A 16,984-nucleotide genomic window follows, 5' to 3' on the forward strand; every position below is an offset into this window, starting at 1 on the left:
AAGAGACAAATGCATTATTCATACCAGGAGCCTATATTTCTATGGGTTTCTCTTAACAATATGGTATTATGGAAACTAGATTTAATATGTGTATACAATATGCAAGGTCTTTGTGCCAATCCCGTCTGTGATCTCTAGCCTGACATTTCCAACTAGGCAGCTTATTGTACTGTAGCATTTATGGTGCTGAGACGTTAGGCCGACGTAGACAAATGTGCTGAGTTAGAATTACAGTAATGCTGAAAATGGACTGAATCTTACCATTAAATCCATCCCTGAAAGACTGCTTCTAATCTTCAGACAAGAAAAGAAAACTACATGGGAGGGAATGAAAATCTCAGAGTATAAACATTTGTAGTAAGCAAAAATATCTACAAAGTTTGTTCTGAATTTGTATACATTTTATACTGTATACAATAATGCAGGGGTCCCCAACCTGTAGCTCGGGAGCCACGTGTGGCTCGTGGTCCCAGGAGTTGTGGCTTGCGACTGTCTGCCAGCTTGGTGCATTAGCTCCAGGTCTTGCAAACAGGTATGAGGCGCACATCTCAAAATGGTGAATTTTGTGAGTAGCCCTGCACAGAAGAGCAGATCTGGATGCACATATACGAGTCTTAGGGGTGTAGAGATGTTTTAGGTATGGTACGCTGGAGGATGATACTACCTGTTAGAAGAGGTTCTTGAAGCTGGATGCGACAGTGTGTTGGGTGTCCTTGATGGGAGAATACTGAATGGGGTATGGTAAGAACCCCTGGATCTTAGTGTACTTATTTGGAGTAATTTATGTAGAAAAGCTTTGGTTATGATTATACCTGTAATGGGGGCTTTGGTTGACACTACTTTGGTTCCCTCTCTAACCTGTACAGACATTATTCTAAAGTCTTTCTGACAGGATTCGTCATATCTAAAGTCTTTCTGACTGGATTCACCACATTTAAAGTCTTTCTGACTGGATTCTCCCCAGTTTCTACATTCACCTATAAGTACTTGTGCACGTGCCGTGACACACTGTGGAGTTAACCCCGAGTACAGGTCTGTAACCTCTAATTGCTGCGTCTACCTCCTTCTGTAAAACACCAAAAGACTCTCCAGTGCTCTTAAAGCTCCAGACCCCAATCACATGTCAGCATCTAAGGGTGAACTCAAATTGCAGTGGACTACCCATGAGAGACTGTTCCTTATTTGTTCCAAGTTATAATTCCCATTCCTGCTGAAGTAAAAGCAACCGTTATCCATGAGACCGGTGTGTGTCATAATTCCTTCGGCTGTGGACACCGTGTGGGGGTGGATAACAGGGAGCGTTCAGCCACGTCATTGCACTTATATAGCAAACAACTTGCAGCAAATGTACCCCTGTAGTCATATTTATTATCCATCCAGCAAGGTTTCCAAATCTTAATGATTTAGAGATGATCTGCAAAGAGTAGTGGACTAAAATTCATCCTGACATGTGCTTGCCAACAAGAGTTTTGCCACCAAGTATTAAGTCTTGTTTGCCAGAGAGATCAAATACTTATTTCTCACTGCAAAATGCAAACAAATTTATTTAATTTATACAATGATTTTCTGAATTTTACTTTTGATATTCTATCTCTCAATGTTAAAATTAACTTACCTTTAAAATTATAGACTGTTCATGTCTTTGTCAGTGGGCAAACTTACAAAATCAGCAAGGGATCAAATAATTATTTCCTTCACTGTAGAATAGTTGTGCACTGGTGTCTTATTCCTGCTTCAATGATCCATGATTAAATAAGTTTACACAAAATTGCTAATTGAGTTAAATGTAGTTTGGCAAAGTTTTGCAGGTGCCAAAAATATAAATAAAAACATTTTTCACAGATGATTCACAGGGCAGGGCCTGGTTGTCACGGAAGCAGATGGTGAGCTTATGCTGGGACCATGTGTGTGGGGCCAGAATGGCCTAGAAGGGGGTAGTTTGCAGTGTTTTGCGCAAGTTCCTGCTGAAGCAGCATATGCTCTGTTTACAATAGGTCTGGTTTGCTTTGGGGAAGTCTGCTATAGTTTAGTCAATAATACCAGTTTAGGCTGGTTTCACATTAGCGTTTTTGCGCGCCGCGCATCGTGCGCTATTGGCCGCATGCACCATGCGCCCCTATGTTTAACATGGCGGGCGCATGGTCTACCAAAAAGCCCCTACCAAAAAGCCAAAGTGAGCAAGTTGTCTGGTAGCGTAGATAAACACAGTGGCCCAGAAAGAGCACCTATAGAGAAGATATGACAAGTCAAGCACCATAGCTAGTCTGTAAAAAGCATTGACAAACTGCCCAAAAGAACACACATGGTGGTGGGTGAGGTAAAATGGAATACCCGACGCGTGTCGCCACAATTGTGTTATCATGGCCAACAGTGAGTGCATTGTCTATTGTATTGCTGTGTGATGCCGCATTGACTGTTGGCCATGTTCACACAGGGGTGTCTCATGCTAGATATATTCTAGCATGATACACAATTGTGTTATCATGGCCAACAGTGAGTGCATTGTCTATTCTATTGCTGTGTGGTGCCGTATTGACTCTTGGCCATGATCACACAGATGTGTGTCATGATAGAGATTTTGCCATCAGTGCATTGTATAATTTTTTTTCTTTGTTTTTCCCACAGTGAACAAAGTCAGAACCCGTTGGCACTCGATGAAGGACCACTTCAACAGGGATCTGCGTGATGAGGACCAGGTTCGCAGTGGTTCAGCGGCAAGGATCAGAGCAAAATACCGATATCTTCGCGAGTTGGCGCTCCTAAGACCAGTCCTTGCCACTAGAGCGTAAGTATTTTGTTGTATTGTATTGTTTTTTAATCATGCTTTTCTATTCCACAGCAGTTGGCACTTGTAAATGCATGATACTAATGTTTTTCTTTTCTTTTCACAGCACCTGGAACAGCACACTGCAACCTGTCCCTGGAGCGGTCCTTCATCGAATGACCTCGGACCTGTCCCAGCCATCCGACAGCCAGGAAGCATATTGCAGGTCAGCAACACAGACAACTGGAGACCACGAAGCTGGTATGTCAGGTCTTCCCCTGTCCCAGTTCTCTGCCACTGGTTTTGCGGGCACTTCCCGCCAACGGCAGAGGGCCTCGGACAGGAATGTCATGCCCGATTCCTTCACTTGAGCTCGGCCTTTCAGAATGGCCTCAAGGCGCTGGCAGACTGTGGAAAGCGGCTTTGCCCTCATGGAACGCAGTTTTAACCACATGTACCACCGCTTCCACTCTGTCGACAGTCGCCTTGACCGTCTGGAAGCTAACCTCAACAGACCAGTGCACCATTTTTTCAGCAAAATTGAACGGGCCATGGTGGAACACCTTAGTCCAGATCTCCAGCTGACTGTGATGCAGGCCTGCAAAAATGCTTTCTTGCAGGCTATGCAGCACAGTCAGTACGGGCAGCAGTCAGTGGTGACATTTCCACCTGTGCCACCACTGACTCGCTTCACGTCACTACCAACTTCTGCTGCATACCACTGAATGGCTACCTGCATTCCAAGCCAAGCCGGACAACAATACACCACCCCAAGTCCGAGTGCTGCTGGATACTCCACCGCCACCACCATGGCAAGCACTGCTCCTGTCTGGACCACCACCCCCACCACCACGCCTGCTTGGAGCACTGCCACCGGCACCACTCCTCTAGCTTGGCACACCGATGCAGAAAACACTCCTCCTGCTTGGAGCACCTCCGCCGAAACAACTCCTGCTGCTTGGAGCACCGCCACCACTCCGCCTGCTAGGAGCACCGGCACCGCTCATCATCCTAGGAGAACCGCTACCACTCCTCCTGATAGGAGAACCACCACTGCTCCTCCTGATAGGAGCACCTCCACCGCTCTGCCTGCTATGAGCACCACCACCGCTCCCCCAGATAGGAGCACATCACCGCTCCTACTGCTATGAGCACCAACACCGCCACCGATACTCCTGCTTTGAGCACCACCACCACCACTGCTCCTCCTGCCTGGACCATCACTGCCACCGCCACCACCGAGCATCAGCAGCAGAGGGGTGACCTGCATTCACTATTTGCAGAAACCAGGCCCAGGTCCACCAGCTCCAGGTGGTCACCCAGCACAAGGAGGTCCACAAGTAGCAGGCTCTCCAGGCTGGACCCCCAAGGCAACAGGAGACAAAAAAAGAGGACTCTTACCCTCCCTCCCCATCACCTCCCACTATGTCTCAACCTGCCTCCAGTTCCATCCCTGAACTCTCTTCCCCCACTACTTTTGTCATCCCTTCCCCTAGAACCCCTTTCCCCCCTTTAAACCATTCCTCATCTCTCCACACCCCAAAATTCCATCCATCTTCCCCAAAACGTCAGTCCAAATAAATTTTTTTTGCTTGTTTTTTTCAAATAAATGTGAATTTATGGTTTACCATAATAATATTTGATTAATATGTATTTTACCGGCTACACACACTGCGCTGTACACACACTGCAACGTACAATTTGTGTTTTTGCCACCACATAGCTCCATTACCTGACACATGTTTCTTGTGTCATTCATGGAGATATGTGTAGTCAAAAACACCACTATATGACTTGTATTTTCACAACCACTCTCTTCAGTCTGCTAATATTGCACAGACTGAATAGAGGACGGTGTTGAGTGCAAGGCATATCTATTGTTATCTTGCCATGTATCATAAAGAGTGAATTGATGATGATGTGTTTTGACCATCATCATTTCACTCTTTGTGACACAAGGCCATGAGATTCTAGATATACCTTGTAATTAACCACATCATCTATTCAGTCTGTGGCGAATAGACTGAAGAGATGATGGAGAAAATACACATCATATGTACAATACCCTGGCCTCGTATCATAACTATTTATCACACCTGGGCAGGTGAATACACATTTGAGTTAACCTGCAACGTCGCTTCAGTCTGCATTATCTATTGCACGCAGACTGTAGCGATGCTGTAGTTTAACTCATATGTGTATTCACCTGCCCAGGTATGATAACACCACCATGACACCCGGCCTGGGGATTGTAGAAGTTGTATAAACTTTATCATCTCTCCAGTCTGCATTCATACTGTAGTCACAGTGGAGATCCTACAACTAATATTTATAAAGTGAAGGATAAAATTGCATCCCAAAAGCAATATTTGTAACATCAGGCCATGTGATACAAATATTAGTTGTATTATCTCCACCGTCGCTGCAAATTGAGCACAAACTATAGAGATGATAAAGGTCATACAACTTGTGTGTATGTAGTCACATGGCCATGAGTACTAGTACATTCATGATGAACAAAACACAGCATCATGAATTCACTGGTACACCTGAGCAGGTGATTATTGTATTGGAGTGTATAAAAACAGACTGCACTTGGTACAGGTATCAAAATAGTTTTTTTATTAACATACACACAAGAAATCTATTTCACACCATTTGATCTTGCCATTCCACACGTCCTACATCTGAGATAAAGTAGGCCGCAAATTGGTCCCTCATTTGGCCAACTTCAACGGATGACCGGAGAGGGTGCTGAGTGAATTCAGGCAACGGGTATGCAGCTGGTTCTTCGAGTTCAAAGTTAGGGTGCTCTTCAGCCATCACAAAATTATGAAGAACCACACACACCTTCACCACCTTATCCACTTTTTCCAGCTTTAGATTAATGGCTGTGCCAAGAATGCGCCATCTGGAGACAAGAATACCAAAAGCACACTCTACAGTTCTTCGGGCCCTGGTCAGTCTGTAATTAAAGATTTTTTATCGGTCATCCATGACAGCACCACCTGAGAGAGGGGATCCGCCCTTCAGGAACAGGAAACCTACAGATACAAAAGGGCGGCACCTCTCCCATGCATCAGTTGGTTTCCTGTTCCTAGAGGATGGGACTTCCTTCAGATCGTCCATCATGGAGTCGCCGAGGGATTCCCAGGCCGGCTGACCAACCCAGGTAGCGAGGGGGTCTCCTACCTCGGTCAAGCTCGGGTCCCTGGAAGCACTACGGTGGGGCCGGGTAGGTCGCCACGACGGTGGTAAGAGCAGGTGGAGCCAAGGGTCCGGTGGACAGCCGCCTCCGGGGCTGTGGCCTTGCCTGAGCCGGGGGCGCCGTGCCGGCTCCCTCTGCGCGCTCCCCGCAGGCCTCAGACGGGCGGCGGAAGTGACGCGGCGGAGGGGGCGGGGCCGGGGATGCCGAAACCGGAAGTTGGGAGCCGGCCGGCTTCCAGCGTGCGCCGCGTGTGCACAGCGGTACTGGGCGGCGCGCGGTGCCCGGGGCGGGGGGGATGACAGGAGCATGCGGGGGGGAGGTCGCGGGGGGGTTCCCGGGTGGGAGGTGCCGCGCCAGAACCCTGCTGACCCGGACAAGGAGGCCTTAAAAAGCAGGAGAACCACATGCGAGTGGCCAGCAGAAGAAGAAATGGACGAACAAAGCCACAGAAGTTCCTCCAGGCTAAAGGACCCTCCTGCCTCCCTCCGTGATCCGGTACCTGCCTCATCTGCATGGGTAAGAGATCTCCGTGAATGTACCCTGATGCAGTGTTCCCTTATGTTTTTTTCGCAGGGGAGGAAAGCTACGGGAAAACAGAAGCACAGGGAATGTGCTCTCTGTAGTTGCCCCTTGCCGGACGGCCACCCTAAAAAGTTGTGTCAGCCATGCGTGAGACAAACGGTAGGGGTGGAAGGGGACGTTGGCCCAGGGGTAGATTGACAGGCCCTTACACTCTCCCCCATCCATACAGGTAGCGGAGGAAACGCCGGACTTCACCACAAGCCTGAGGGACATAATCAGGAAAAGCCGGAACTTTCAGCTCAGGACGTGATGTTCGGGGGTCTAGATCCCAGGAAGCGGAAGGCCTTTCCATTAAATGATAAGGTCCAGAGCCTAATAGATAGGGAATGGAAGAGACCTGAAAATAGGGGCTCCTTACCTCCTGCCTTCAAGCGGAGGTACCCGTTTGACGACCCAGTGGTAAACAGATGGGATAAAGCCCATAAGCTGGACGCGGCAGTAGCCAAAGCCTCCAAAAAATCCTCCATACCCTTCGACGACATGGCCTCCTTAAAAGACCCGCTAGATAAGAAAGCGGATTCTTTTTTGAAGGGAACATGGGAGATGTCAGCAGGTGCTCTAAGACCAGCGATAGCTGCCACATGTACGGCCAGATCCATGATGGTCTGGCTAGACCAATTGGATTCCCAACTAAAGGACGGAGTCTCAAGAGTATCTATCCGGAAAATGCTGCCAATCATCCAAAGTGCGGCAGCTTTTTTGGCTGATGCTTCAGCGGACTCTGCGAGGATGGCAGCTAGAACTGCGAGTTTATCTAACGCAGCTCGAAGGGCCCTTTGGTTAAAATGCTGGCCGGGAGATATCCAGGCCAGATCACGACTCTGCTCCATTCCATGTGAGGGTGAATATCTGTTTGGCCCCGTCTTGGATGAACTTTTAGAGAAAGCCGGGGATGATAAAAAGAAGTTCCCCAGTCTACCGAATCCTTCTTACAGACGTCCCTTTACCAGGAAAGGCTATTTCCGTAGAAGGCCATCCAGAGATCAGGGCAGATGGGAAGACAAAAGAAGGAGAGGTACAGGTTTCATGTTCGGAGGAGGGGGGCGTCAAGAAGGTCCAGCACGTGACACTAAAAAACCGCCCCAATGACTAGTTGCTCCGGTAGGGGGGAGACTAGCTGCCTTCTACCCAGCCTGGTCCGTGATTTCCAATAGTAAATGGATACTGGGGGTGATAGCTGCGGGTCTACGCCTAGAATTCGCCCGGGTTCCCCAAGATCAATTTAAGGTCACCCCGCTCAGGTCTTCCACACCAGAACAAGCTGCCCTGGAGGCCGAGATGCATGATCTCTGCCGCAAGAGGGTCCTAACGGTGGTCCCAGAGGGAGAAACGGGGGAAAGGGTTTTACTCCCCCTGTTCCTGGTCCGTAAACCAGACGGGTCCTTTAGGACTTTAATAAATCTTAAATCCCTCAACGAATTCCTGGTCATACGCCCGTTTAAGATGGAGACAATTAAATCAACAATAAAATTGCTGTTTCAAAACTGTTTTATGGTGGTGTTAGATTTAAAGGACGCTTACTACCATATTCCTATTCATGCAGCTCATCAGCGGTTTCTCAGAGTGGCGGTTCAGCTGGATGGGTCAGTCCAACATTTCCAATATGCGGCCCTCCCCTTTGGGGTGGCAGTCGCTCCCCGTGTGTTTACCAAAGTAGTAGCGGAAGTTATGGCCCATCTACGTGAATCAGACATTCTTGTGATCCCCTACTTAGATGACTTCCTGATCGTAGGGAAAACAGCAAAACATTGTTTGGATCAGCTACAAAGGGCAATGTCTGCCCTAGAGGGGTTAGGATGGCTGCTTAACATTAAAAAGTCTCAGTTACAGCCGGTGAGAGTCCAACAATTCTTGGGCCTGATCCTAGATTCTGAGAAACAGGAATGCCGTCTGCCCCCGGAGAAGCTTGTTCGCCTACACTATCAGGTCCTGAACACTTGCAATAACCCCACCATGTCCCTCAGGAAAGCCATGTCCCTTCTGGGTTCCCTCTCGTCCTGTATCCTGGCAGTCCAGTGGGCACAGTTTCATACAAGAAAACTGCAGGGCGAGGTCTTAAGGCATCAAAGAATCCTTGAGAGTTACTCAGAGGGCCAGCTAACCTTGTCCCGAAACACAAGGGAGTCCCTAGAGTGGTGGCTAGACAGGGATAATTTATCCAAAGGGGTCCTCTGGGAGTATGACATATCCCGCATAATCACCACGGATGCTAGCCCTACCGGTTGGGGGGCTCATATGTGGGAGATCCTAGTCCAGGGCCTATGGGAGCATCATCAGATAGAAATGTCATCTAACCTGAAAGAGTTGACAGCAGTTGGGCAGGCAGCTAAGGAGCTACTTGTGTATCTACAGGGCCATCATGTGCGAGTGTTCTCCGACAATCAGGTCACCGTGGCTTATATCAACCACCAAGGCGGGACTCGTTCCAAACCCCTGATGAATGTGGCAGAATGGTTGTTCCGGCTAGCAGAGCAGCATTTTCAATCTTTAACAGCTCTACATATAAAAGGGAAGGAAAATATCACAGCAGATTTCCTAAGCCGCAATCCACTAAAACAAGGAGAATGGTCCCTAAGCACCTCCATCTTCGACCTGATTGTACAAAAATGGGGACAACCAGAGGTAGACCTCTTCGCTACCAGGGAAAACAGGAAATTAAAACAATTTTGCTCCCTAAATCCCAGAGAGAACCCCCTGGCGGTAGATGCCTTTCTGATAAAGTGGGACTTCAGACTAGCATACGCCTTCCCTCCCCTATCGCTACTACTCCTGGTGATGAAGAAAATCAGGAGAGACAGAGCAAGGGTGATAGTTATCACTCCATTTTGGCCCAGGAGGGCTTGGTTTTCTTGCCTCAGGACCATGTCGGTGTCCGACCCTTGGGTCCTTCCGGACATCCCGGATCTCCTATCCCAGGGCCCAGTGTTCCATCCTCAGGTGGCTGGCCTACATCTGACGGCGTGGAGTTTGAACGGACACTGCTGAGAGAAAAAGGCTTCTCCCCAGACCTGATTAACACCCTACTTAAAAGTAGAAAAGTCATCACTACCAAAATCTATGTCAGAATTTGGAAAAAATTCCTGCAGAACTCTGGAGTGGTCGCTGGCGGTTCGGCACCTGTAAACCAAATCTTAGAGTTTCTTCAGAAAGGTCTGGATATGGGGCTCTCCACTAGTACCCTTAAAGTACAAGTATCAGCCTTGGGGGCCCTCTTTAGCTGCAACATCGCGGGTAATTACTGGATCGGTAGATTCATTAAGGCAGCAGGTAGATCCAGGCCAATAGCGAAAGATAGATTCATGACGTGGGACTTGAAACTAGTCCTCACGGCTATGACAGAAGCTCCATTCAAACCTATCTCATCAGCTTCCATAAAAAACCTGTCCCTCAAAGTAGCCTTCCTGGTAGCTCTAACCTCAGCTCGCAGGGTAAGCGACATCCAGGCATTATCTAGACGTCCTCCTTATATACAGTTCAAGGACGATAGGGTAATACTCAGACCTGATCCGGCGTATTTACCTAAGGTAGTTTCCAGCTTTCATAGGACACAGGAGATAGTCCTTCCATCTTTCCTCCCTAATCCAGCTAATGAGAAGGAAGAGAAACTTCACACCTTGGATGTTAGGAAATGCCTCATAGAATATCTGGCAGTTACCGATCCCTGGAAAAAAGATAATGCCCTATTTGTCTCCCATCAAGGCCCTAGGAAAGGTTGTAGAGCGTCAAAAAGTACACTAGCCAGGTGGATTAGAGAAGCGATCTCAATAGCATACACCTCAAAAGGCAGGTCGCCTCCCCGGAAGCTGAGGGTGCATTCCACCAGAGCCATGGTGACCTCGTAGGCCGAGAGATCAGAAGTTTCCATTGACCAGATATGTAAGGCGGCTACTTGGTCCTCTCCGTGCACCTTTTATAGTCATTATAGGCTAGACTTGGGTGCTTCCACAGACCTCTCCTTTGGTATAAGGGTGCTGCAGGCTGTAGTCCCTCCCTAAATAGTTTTACTCTCTGTAATTCTCTCAGGTAGTGCTGTCATGGACGACCGATAAAGTCTTAGTTACTCACCGGTTAACGGTGTTTTTCGGAGTCCATGACAGCACCCATATATTCCCTCCCTTTAATTTGGGTGTGCACTTCTTCCTCTTGTATGTACACTGGTAAGGAATAGTTGTGTAAAAGTATTGTATATAAATTATGCTATTAACCATTGTGGTCCTGTTGTGCTCTGTAATCCAACTGATGCGTGGGAGAGGTGCCGCCCTTTTGTATCTGTAGGTTTCCTGTTCCTGAAGGGCGGATCCCCTCTCTCAGGTGGTGCTGTCATGGACTCCGAAAAACACCGTTAACCGGTGAGTAACTAAGACTTTTGGTGTGGTCCAAGTCACGACTGGAGTTGGGTTTCAGTAGGTTTTGGCACATTTGGAATGCCTCATCCCCCAACATTACAAATGGCTGTGGCAGACCTTCAGTGTGGGGAAGAGGCCGCGGCATGGGGAAATTAAAATGGTTACCATACAACCTACGGCCCATGTCAGAGTTCTTAAAAGCCTGTGAGTCATTCCCCCGGCCAAATGCCCCAATGTCCACCACAAAAAACAGACAATCTGCATCCACAATGGCCATGAGTACTGTAGAAAAGTACTTTCTATAGTTATAGTACTCAAAGCCTGTTCTTTGAGGTTTTATTATCCGGATGTGTTTCCCATCCACCACTCCCAAACAGTTGGGGAAATTGCAGACTGTCCAAAATCTTTCAGCGATTTGCATCCACTTTTCCATAGTGGGCAGGGGCATAAATTCTGGACAGAGTACGTCCCACAAAGCCCGGCAGGTGTCCGCAACTATTCCCGACAAGGTGGAGATTCCAAGCCGGTACTGGAAGTGGAGTGAAGATAGGGTCTCTCCAGTAGCCAGGAATCTGCCAAACAGAGAGAGAATAAAAATTAATATTTACATCTAGAGTTTTGTAAAACACTGAAATGTTAAAATATTAGTACATGGCAGACCAATAATTCTGCAGGCTTTGGAATAGTACATGGCTGACCAAAAACAATTATGCAGGCATTGGTTTTTAAATATTACATACCGTAATGTGACAAGGAGCCGTTCCTCAGTCCTCAGAAGGAATCGCACAACGGAGCTGTGTGTCCTGTCTCCAGATGGCTCCTTGAACACGAGCAAGCAAATCCCTGAAGCTTTCTTGGGACATCCGGGTATACTCACTAAATTTCTCCGGGTTTCCCTGGAGCTCACTGTAGAGGGTGTGGTATGCTCCACGACTCTCCCAGAGTTCAGTAATCGGATGTATCCACAAACGCCCCCGCTGCCATCTTAGCTGTCTCTCTCCTTTTGTTGCTGGCAAGCAAATGCAAAAGACTGAGCCAGCGTGATATCCAAATCCAAGTTAAAGTAAAAAGTCTTCCAACGCAGATCTATGTTCGCAAAGGAAAAAGTAACCAAATCTGAAGAATTCAGCTGTAACAGGGTCTATATAAAGCATTCCCATGACACACGCCCACTGGTGTCCCATTGGTGGAGTCTGTTTCCAGCATTTTTCAAGGATTTTTCTCCTGTGAAATGGGCCACCTAGAGAACGTGTAGTGACGGTGGTGGGGTGCCGAGCTGGGGGGTGATAGGGGGTGGTCCCACTTCTTACCGCGCAGAGATGATAACAGAGACACGATGAGGCAGATTCTGGGTGCAACAGGTCCAAGTTTATTGCTCACCGTCCGACTGACGGTCCTCGCGGTACACCGCGATATCTCTCTCTCTGCCCTCCGTGTCCAGGGCCGCTTCAACACCGTACGTTACACTAGGGACGTATTTATACGTACCGTCCCGTCTCACACTGTGACAATCCTGACAGCTCGGTTACTGTGGCCGCCTTAAGCCCGTACACCATCGCACTTTACTGGTCAGTTTCGTCGTTACACATACGGTGTCTTCCACCCAGAGCCTTGTCTCTGCTGCGGTCCTTTCCTGTCAGGACCACCCCCCTGACGTTTCCTCTCCTCAGTCCCCTTGGTCGGATTCTCCTCAGGGCACACAGACTGGCGTAGTCCTCCTGTCACCTGGGCTCCCCCTGGGGACTGGAACCTTCTGGAACCCTCCCTCAGTATTTATAACTCTCCCGGTTCCTTGAAACTGTCACTCTAACTGTCACCACGCCCCCCATGACCAACGGTTTCTAAAGCCCTAAGCTGCTGTAAAGTCCTTTGCTCACACTCCTCCCTGCCATCTAATGGTCATCCCAAGGTACTGCACGTCCACTACACTTTCCTAGTTGTTTCCCCACTGTAATCACTGACTCCTACCTACACTGTGCAAACCTATCTTTCTTCACTCTGACTAGTCCGTCCGTCCGTCAGGTCACCTTCCCTACACTCTCCCTTCCTTTGTCCATTGTCGTCCTCGACAATCGTCATCCCTGCCTTCGTCGTTCTGAATCTACACCTACATTCTGTTGTCGGACCAGAAGTTGAGCCAAACCCACTATCTGCGGGGGCCGAACCATACTGGGAGCACTATGCTCTGAGCAGCCTACTGCTACTCACCAGCGCGCACGCCACATGACAACGTCTTTCAAATTGGGCAAGGTACACCCGTATTCTCTCTACGGCGTGTATCTTTCCCCTACTCTCCCCTACTGTTACCTTTCACTATCCGGTACGCCATGATCGAGGCCAATCACCTACCAGATCATTGCCGGCGCCCGCCTTTCCTTCTTCAGGGGTGTCTGTGGTGTTGGGGACCTGACCTAGGACGGCTGTCTTTCTCACGTCTTCCAACTAATTTTCCTTCTTTCAATTACATGTCATGGTCGGCGTCCCGGTCTCCCAGACCTCCTCAACTCTTAGATCCCTACCGGATCTCACACTTTCCTTTGGTCCCGCAGACCTTCCCTTACCCGGACCTGTTGCATTTACTTTGGCATATTATACATTAAACAACTTTATAATAGCACAAGTACCCATTTTTATAATTTTTTTTTTTTTTTTCTTGCTTTTAAAACCAAAATATAACATAACATTGCATGTCTCCTTTCCTCCTCCCTTCCTTGGACATGGACACTCCCTCTCTTCTAAGTATCCCGCGCTCTGTCAGTCTAAAAAGTAAACACAATCTATCCTGTAAGAGGAACATAGAAAAACAGACATAAAAATCACAGATAAACATTTCTTTTTTTTTTTAAAAGCTGACCGCGAATTGTCCTTTTGACCTGCACAACGGTGCAACGAACTCCTGACAGTTCAATCCTCCTTTCGGTGGTCAGTAGTATGGGACCCCACAACCGTGGAGCTCCCAGGATGCAAGAAGTGTCCCTTTCTGCAAGATAGTATAAACGAGCCGTCCCGGGGGTCGTGCAGCCGCCATGCCAGCCTCTCCCCTCTCATGGAGCAGGTTCCAGACTTCCTGCCCCCTGGCCCTCTTCTTCTCTATAACTCCTGCGACCCAAACAGAGGGTCCGGCATGAGCCCTGGAGTCCGGTGGGCGGGACTTAACCGAGGAAGGACGTGGATCAGAGGCGGCCGATGATTTTTGCGGCTCAACAGCCGCTGGGGCCAGGTGGCAAATGGGGACAACCGGGTCCTTGGAGGCTGGAATCACAAGGCCCACTAAGTCGGCCGCAGTCGACTTCAGCAGCGGCATAACCGCGGCCTCAGGACAGGCCGCATCCACTACTTCCAATGGAGCCGGAGTAACGGCCGGTTCTAACGACGCAGCTGCTATCAGCAGGGGGAACGCAGCAGCGTCTTCTTTGGATGACTTCCGCACTGGCGGCTCCAGGCGGGGTACCTCAGGGACTTGAGCAGGGGCCTCGCACAACTCTGCATACACCACTGGGCCCGATGTGCCCAGGCCTTCCGGTGCGCAGGGGGCAGCGTGCTGCGGCGGAATGATGAGGGCCGCTGGCGGAGGCACTGGTGGTGCCGGGGGTACTCTCACCTTCCCCGGCGCTGCGGCCTCCATCACATCAATACGTGGCTTCACCCGCAGCCTCCGTCCCTCGCTCCACTGTCCCGCGGGTTTTTCCCCTAAACTCGGGGGCTCCGCTGAGAAGTCCTCTGCTGGTATTGGTGGCGGCCGTTCTTGCTGACTCCACTCAGGCTCCGCTCCCCAGCTCAGCATCCCGCTGCTCTCCCGTGGCTCTGAGGGCGACTTCTGGCACAGCTCCATCCCCTGCCGCCACTGCCACTCTAGGCGGCCGATGCCCCGACACCTGCAGAGTCTCATACCGTCCGTTGGGCAGCACTCGAATGGCATCAGACAGCCGCAGCCAAGTTTTTCTTCTGTGCCACTCCCTCTGTGAGGTGAGGTGTCTGCAGGCCTCTCCACCCTCCTGTCAGGGTCCAATATATGGAAGCGTCTATCTCCAGGCACATACTGCTTCCTTTTGGGATACGTTGGAGGGGGTCCCAGTCCATTCAACATGACTGCAAACACCCAGACCTCTCCTCTGCGCTGAAGCAACACCGCCATACTGCACAGTACCTGGTACCGCCCCGGATCCTCTGCTGGCCACACAGATCCGCCACAGCGCTTCCCATTTGTATTCCACAGGTAGGTCATTTGTAATCCGCAGGTAATTGTAATCCAAACAGAGTAGTCCAAGTCCTTTTCCAGTCTTTGAGGCAGGCCTGCCGCAGAAGATGATGTATTAGCGGAGTCTATCCTGCCGACTACGCCAAATGTAGTGACGGTGGTGGGGTGCCGAGCTGGGGGGTGATAGGGGGTGGTCCCACTTCTTACCGCGCAGAGATGATAACAGAGACACGATGAGGCAGATTCTGGGTGCAACAGGTCCAAGTTTATTGCTCACCGTCCGACTGACGGTCCTCGCGGTACACCGCGATATCTCTCTCTCTGCCCTCCGTGTCCAGGGCCGCTTCAACACCGTACGTTACACTAGGGACGTATTTATACGTACCGTCCCGTCTCACACTGTGACAATCCTGACAGCTCGGTTACTGTGGCCGCCTTAGGCCCGTACACCATCAGCACTTTACTGGTCAGTTTCGTCGTTACACATACGGTGTCTTCCACCCAGAGCCTTGTCTCTGCTGCGGTCCTTTCCTGTCAGGACCACCCCCCTGACGTTTCCTCTCCTCAGTCCCCTTGGTCGGATTCTCCTCAGGGCACACAGACTGGTGTAGTCCTCCTGTCACCTGGGCTCCCCCTGGGGACTGGAACCTTCTGGAACCCTCCCTCAGTATTTATAACTCTCCCGGTTCCTTGAAACTGTCACTCTAACTGTCACCACGCCCCCCATGACCAACGGTTTCTAAAGCCCTAAGCTGCTGTAAAGTCCTTTGCTCACACTCCTCCCTGCCATCTAATGGTCATCCCAAGGTACTGCACGTCCACTACACTTTCCTAGTTGTTTCCCCACTGTAATCACTGACTCCTACCTACACTGTGCAAACCTATCTTTCTTCACTCTGACTAGTCCGTCCGTCCGTCAGGTCACCTTCCCTACAAACGCATGCGCCTAAAAAGCGCAAACTCATACAAAAACGCATGAAAATGCATACTAACGCTGTTTTTGTCATCATGCGCACGCTGATGCGTCAAATCACTGCTTTTACATGCGCTCGCAAGCATTTTTTTAATGCGTTTCAAGTGCGCACGAAACGCTGCGCAAAAAGGCGCCAATGTGAAACTAGCCTTAGTATGCTGTATGAGCTAGGCCTAGTCGGGGGTGTGAAATATGCCATATCTGTAAAGATAAGATAAGGAGGAAGGCCAGAGGTGTGGTCTGTGCGGTTTGATTGCCCTTGAAGGGTGTAGCATGACTAGGACCCTGAGACGCAGTGCCTTGGTCAAGTAGAATGGGTCCCATGAAGTGGAAACTGGGCCAAGAGAGACACAGCTCATAAGGACAAGATCATAGTAAAGAGAAAAATACCGTAGAAAAGCTCCTATATGTGTATAGTAGTGGATAACAATATAAAGCCAGCGAGTACTGCTCATAAATAGGATTAAATATGTTTCTAATGTTTATTGAGATTAAAATTTATTTGTACTGACATAACATTTATACATACCTGTCTTCTCTGCAGCATGACTTTTTCTTTTTTAATTGGTTTTATTTGTCTTGTGTGATCTGTATTTTCAATAAAGGAGCAATTTGTTTATGAATGGGAGTGTATTCGTTGGCTTTATATAGTAAAAAGAAGCAAGACTATGAAGACCTGGGTCTTAATAAGAGGATAACAACACAGACTTGGACTCAGATCAGATGTGACTTTGACTTTCACGTTGCAGCTTTGAAACCTATGGTTTGGTCCATACATTTGTACCACACAACATTAGAACTGCAGGTCAAAAATTCAACAGTATTTGCATAAGATTTGTAAAGTCTTATCTTTTTGCCTGCTACATTATTCCACTGGGGATTTACTTGTGCCAGTATGCAAGTTAAATAAGCA

Source organism: Dendrobates tinctorius, unplaced genomic scaffold (genome assembly GCF_039654945.1).
Source record: "Dendrobates tinctorius isolate UK_male_01 unplaced genomic scaffold, ASM3965494v1 ptg000060l, whole genome shotgun sequence".
In the NCBI taxonomy this organism is placed as follows: Eukaryota; Metazoa; Chordata; class Amphibia; order Anura; family Dendrobatidae; genus Dendrobates; species Dendrobates tinctorius.